Source organism: Pipistrellus kuhlii, unplaced genomic scaffold, assembly GCF_014108245.1.
Source record: "Pipistrellus kuhlii isolate mPipKuh1 unplaced genomic scaffold, mPipKuh1.p scaffold_m20_p_7, whole genome shotgun sequence".
Lineage (NCBI taxonomy): Eukaryota > Metazoa > Chordata > Mammalia > Chiroptera > Vespertilionidae > Pipistrellus > Pipistrellus kuhlii.
Window position 1 is genome coordinate 21,358,439 of NW_023425573.1, and position 5,396 is coordinate 21,363,834.

At 40.5% G+C, this 5,396-nt stretch overlaps 1 non-coding gene across 1 annotated transcript; it reads right to left on the bottom strand.

The window, feature by feature from the left end:
• Positions 1-3,386: 3,386 nt before the first annotated feature.
• Positions 3,387-3,459, bottom strand: TRNAK-CUU. The gene has a single exon. It is a non-coding gene; the product is annotated as a tRNA-Lys (tRNA).
• Between the last annotated feature and the right edge of the window lie 1,937 nt (positions 3,460-5,396).

Genomic DNA, 5,396 nt, shown 5'->3' on the forward strand with positions numbered 1-5,396 from the left:
CGGACTGAAATGGCCAGACCCCGGGATGAGCTCTATGCTTAGTCCTGGCTGGTGGCTTTCTGGGAAGAACTTGAAAAGGGTGGTTGGTCTTGAAGGCTCCAAAGCTGGAGGTCATCAGCTAACTTCATTCCTTGAAGCTGAATGTCATTTTTTTCGAGGGAAGCCTGTTGGGAGCCAGCAGAGTTGAGGCAAGCAACTCAGTCTTAAGGAAATAGAATTAAATTTCTTCTAGCAGAAGTTATGTGGTGCCCTGAGGGCTTGGCCAGAAGATAAGATTAACCTGGGGCTTAGCATCTTCCTGTCTTCCTGCCTCTTCCCCTTCCTGATCCTCCCCCCTAGATAGCCCAGCCTTGGAATGTTGCACCTTGGAATGTCACACCGCCCCGCCCCTGGCAATTAGTCAATCCTGTGTTGCCAGATACCAAAGACCCCCCTGCATAGGCAACCCTGCCCCCCTTTGTTTCTGCTGTATATTATAAATACAGCCATTTCAGAGAATAAAATTGAGGCTTGATCAGAACCTTGTCTTGCCTCCATTCTTTCGCGTTCCTTGTTTCATTCTCTTAGGTGGTTCCTGCGTGCCCCTGTTGTTGTCCCAAGGGCCGGGACAGAAGCCCATGCTATGAACCTCCCTGACTGCCCCATTGAAACCTTGCCCTGCACAGCTACAGCCTTCCATGTGGGTTTGAGAAGCAGCTCCTCCAGGATTCCGGTGGGCTTCTCCTGAGAAGATGTTAGAAGAGGGGATCAGTAGATTCTCTCTCCCCCAACTGCAACTGGTCTCGGGTCTCCCAGTGGTATATCTACTATCAGCAGCTATCCCTTGGCTAAATCTCTTACCTTTATCAAGAGCTTTCTGATCTGCTATTTCACTGAATTTCACTTCTTTGGAGCCTCAATAGATCTACTGTGATTTATTTTTCATTCATGGAAATAATGAAATACATATGCTTTATTTATTCCTGGCATTGTCTAACTTTTCCCACTAGAATGAAAGATACATACATCTCAGGATTTGGGTTTGTTGTGCTTATTGCTGATTTCTTAGTACATACAACAATGACTGGCACAGATCTGGTCCGAAATGACTATTTATTAAATGAATGAATTGTTGAAAGCATAAGGATTGAGAAAAACAAGTATTCTACCTTTCAAGTAACTTTGATTTGAAGAGGAAGGTAATTTTGCTATCAGTTTGTGTTTAGAGAATTAAAATGTGTTATTTGTTGTTACTTTGCATGTGTGTGTGAGTGTTAACCTGCAGACATCCAGGACAAAGCCTATACCTATTAGAAGGGAAATGAAGTTCTCTCTTCTCTTTTTGTTATTGGAAAGATTCTAAGTTGAGTGAAGGAGCAGTACACATCAGCACTTTTAAACTGTAAAAAGTGTATGGGTGTTTCAAGAGGTCAGCCTTGCTGATTAAGGTTTAAATATTCTCTTGTCTCTAAAATATGCCATATTTATATGGTGTTATCCTTTGCATTATGTGACTTGTATGCCAGTTAAAGATGGTTACAGTATTCTGTAATTCAATGTTCCTTAAGTCAGAGTGAAATGGTCTCTTTACAAATGAAGTTTGAAAGTAAAATTGTGCTTTGCCACTAGTCTTAATTCTTAGTAAACACACCTTGAAACTTTTTGATGACTTGAGTATATTATCTTTCATAGATGTCACAAAGGTCAGAGAAAACAATTTCCTTTTTAAATAGATCCCTTGTGAACATCTCATATTTGATTTGTTTGGAGATGAGCCTTTTAATGCCTTTCTGTCCCTTTCCCTTCATGGCTTATGAAAAGTAAAAGTATATACTTTAACGTTTGACATGTTTAAAATTTTTTTTCTGCATAATGACAATCACATTCTGAATCACTTAAAAATGGTTACCTCTACTCATTAGCATATTGGTCTCTGGGTATATTACCACATTACAAAAAAAATCTTGAACCACATTAGGTAGAAAAATATGGAAGAAATTTAGTTTAAACTAAGGATAGGTACACAAGAGCAACATTTCATTTGTTCATTCATCCAAATAGCAAATTATAGAGTATTTACTTTCAACCAGGCTCCCTATTAGGCATTTAGGCAATGTAATGTTATTCATAGAGCTTTTCTGGAAAAGGTGAGGTTAGTGGTGGGAACAGATATATAAACATGTTATCTATAATAATAAAATAAATATGCTAATTAGACTGGATGTCCTTCTGGACAACCTGGACAAAGCTGTGGTGGCAGGGGCCGAGCCCCTTGCACAATTTCGTGCATCAGGCCTATAGTGTCCTATAAAAGAGATCCCTATACACATGCTCTTCTGTAGTTTTTTATACCCAAGAACCAATTTGAAGAAGTTTTTCATCTTATCACTTACCTGTTTTAACAGTATTGTGTAGACTAACCTCAGTGTGTCCACATTAGAAACTTATTTTTTTGCTGCTGTTTGACTTAAAGGTATCTTCTATTGGGAGGCCTAGGGACATAAGTCACCCATTGTTCAATGTTTGCTTTTAGTCTCTGAAAGAAGAATCAGCGGGACTTGCAGTGGGAAGAGCACCTGACTCCATTGCTTGCAAGTGTAGGCGACATATAAATTCATGTACAAAAGCCCATTATGAACTTTCTCCCTTGTCTTCATCATAATCTGTTCTCCTGCTAGAGTACCTGAGATCTGGCATCATTACATTGTCCTGACCAAAAAAAAAAAATCTTTGAAAATGTCTTTATTCATTTCATTTGATTTTGCTTTTATGTGTGATGTTGTGAGCTTTTATTCAATATCATAGCCTCAGGTGTCAAAGACACACAGCAAAGGCTATAGGTTTGATTTTCAGTATACTAAGCTTCAGAACCCAGCTGAGTATTGGCCACTGTTGAGACAGGACTAAGGTGGTATTGCTGTCAGTGTTTCAGGTTGGTCAGAAGGACCCCCAATGAGATAGACATATGTTGGGAGCCTGCAGAGTTGAGGCAAGCAACTCAGTCTTAAGGAAATAGAATTAAGTTCCTTCTAGCAGAGGTTGTGTGGTGCCCTGAGGGCTTGGCCAGAAGATAAGATTAACCTGGGGTTTAGCTCCTGTCTTCCTGCCTCTTCCCCTTCCTGATCCTCCCCCCCTAGATAGCCCAGCCTTTGAATATTGCACCTTGGAATGTCACACCGCCTCTGGCAATTAGTCAATCCTGTGTTGCCATACCAAAGACCCCCCTGCATGGGCGGCCCTGCCCCCCTTTGTCTCTGCTGTATAAATACAGCCATTTCAGAGAATAAAACTGAGGCTTGATCAGAACCTTGTCTTGCCTCCATTCTTTCGCGTTCCTTGTTTGATTCTTTCTCTTAGGTGGTTCCTGCGTGCCCCCCGTTGTTGTCCCGCGGGTCGGGACAAAATGGCGCCCAACGTGGGGCTCGAACCCACGACCCTGAGATTAAGAGTCTCATGCTCTACCGACTGAGCTAGCCGGGCACCCCCCAGAGTCGCCGCGAGGACCCGCGAGTGAAGACTCAGCACTGGATCGCCACGGTCCACCCGCCGTGAGACAGATCGGAGTAAAGGTAGGTAGATGAACTTTTCAAACAAGATTTCAGAACATTTCACCCCTTTTTTGCTCGATTGTTATTATTGGTTCTCTCGGTTGGTTTCTTCCTGCCCACTAATAAGCACTCACTTGCCGATCCGGGGAAGAGTGAAAGGTACCCATTTTTGGCTGTGAGAACTCCGATTCACTTGAACTAGTACCGCCTCCCGGTTTTCTTGGCGAGAATCCTCTCCAATTAGATCTACTCTTAAAACCTTGAGCTTGCTTTGAACAACAGGTCGTTCACCTTTCAGACTCAACCACGGGAGACCTGCGCGCCTGAGGAGGGCAAACGGGGTCTCCCTGTCTGTAAGGATCCGTGTAGGCGGATTATACCTACCGACCGTTTCACGCAAGCAAGGGAGTAAAGGGTAGAGTCGAAAAGAGAGTAATTCCGCCTGAATTCCTGGGTTGACGAGAAAATTCAAGCTGACCTGGCACGGGGTTTATACGTCCCGGAGGCTTACGTGGAGAAGGAATCTCTTGGAGAGCCATCCAATCGACCAATAATGGGGAATGCTTTAAGTTGTCATGAAATGTTCCTTGACGGTGTCAAGATTTCCCTCAGAACGCGAGGAGTAAGGGTTAAGAAAAAAGAATCTTAGAAAAAGGGCTCAGGGAGTCCCCTCAGGCACGAGGAATTAAGACTAGAGAAAAAAGAATCTTTAGAAATGAAAGTGCTCTTTAGAGTGAATGTTGAAGTCTATATGTTTATGTGATCACAAAATAATGTTTTTTGTTGAAATTAGAATCTTAGTATATGTATGGAATTTAAAATCTGTAATAAGTGGAACTCCACTGCTGAAACTACCGCCTTGTTTAAAAATTATAAGAAAACTCACAGGGAAATGCAAATCTTGACCAAATTGGGTATTAATTATTATTTCAGAAAGCCAAAAAGGAAGAAAAAAATTGAGATCTGTATCTTTTAAGCATGAAAAGAAATTCAGCCAGATCTGTTGCTGATGCTTCCCCTGAAGTAAGCAGAATATGGGGGAAGGGAAAGACATGAGGCGATCCAATATAGAAGCCCGCTCTCCTAGTATATTAAATTAAAAATTTCCTTTCTCGCCATAAAAAAGTTTTAAAAATTTAGAATTGAGTCTGGGATATCTGTGCACGTGTAAGGAGTAAGCTAGTATAAGACGAAATGCGCGCACGTCCGATTTCGGATATTATATAAGTCTTGAACTAGCCTTAACTTTTTACAAGAGCTACAGAAATGAAAAACCCAGAACTGATTCTTTTTCCTGAGAAAAACAGCGAAAAAAATCTTCTTGAAAGAAATTCAAGCTAATTCCAGCAACAAGATGTGCATTTCCATAATAAGAAATAGTTTTCAAAATGCTAGGGAACCTTTTAAAAAAGTTAACTTTTAAGGCCTTCAAGAAAATAAGTAAATTTGTCTCTGTCATAGAATTTATCCAAAGTAAATACTTTAAAGATCTAAGTAGTCCAGATAACTGGCTACATCCTTTGTTGAGGGAGGAAAGGGTAAAGGCCCTTCCCCCAGCAGACAGTTAAGATAGTGTCCTGCCAGTAGCCATCTTAAAGAATGTGTCCCAGAGCCACTGGCAAATAAAAATTAAAATTAAAATTTGCCTCATAAAAAACCTAGAGGACAGAATTGAATCTATTAATTGATTATGTCTTGTATTTTTCTTAGAAATATAAAGTGTTAGTTGGTCCGAAGGTTGTGGGTTATTAACATAAAGTGTTATTAATCTAAGAACTACTAAATATATTTGATTTGCCAGTTTTAAAAATTCAAAGTTCAAATTAAATTAGGAGAAATTATAGAGTAGTAGTGATTAAATACTTAAAG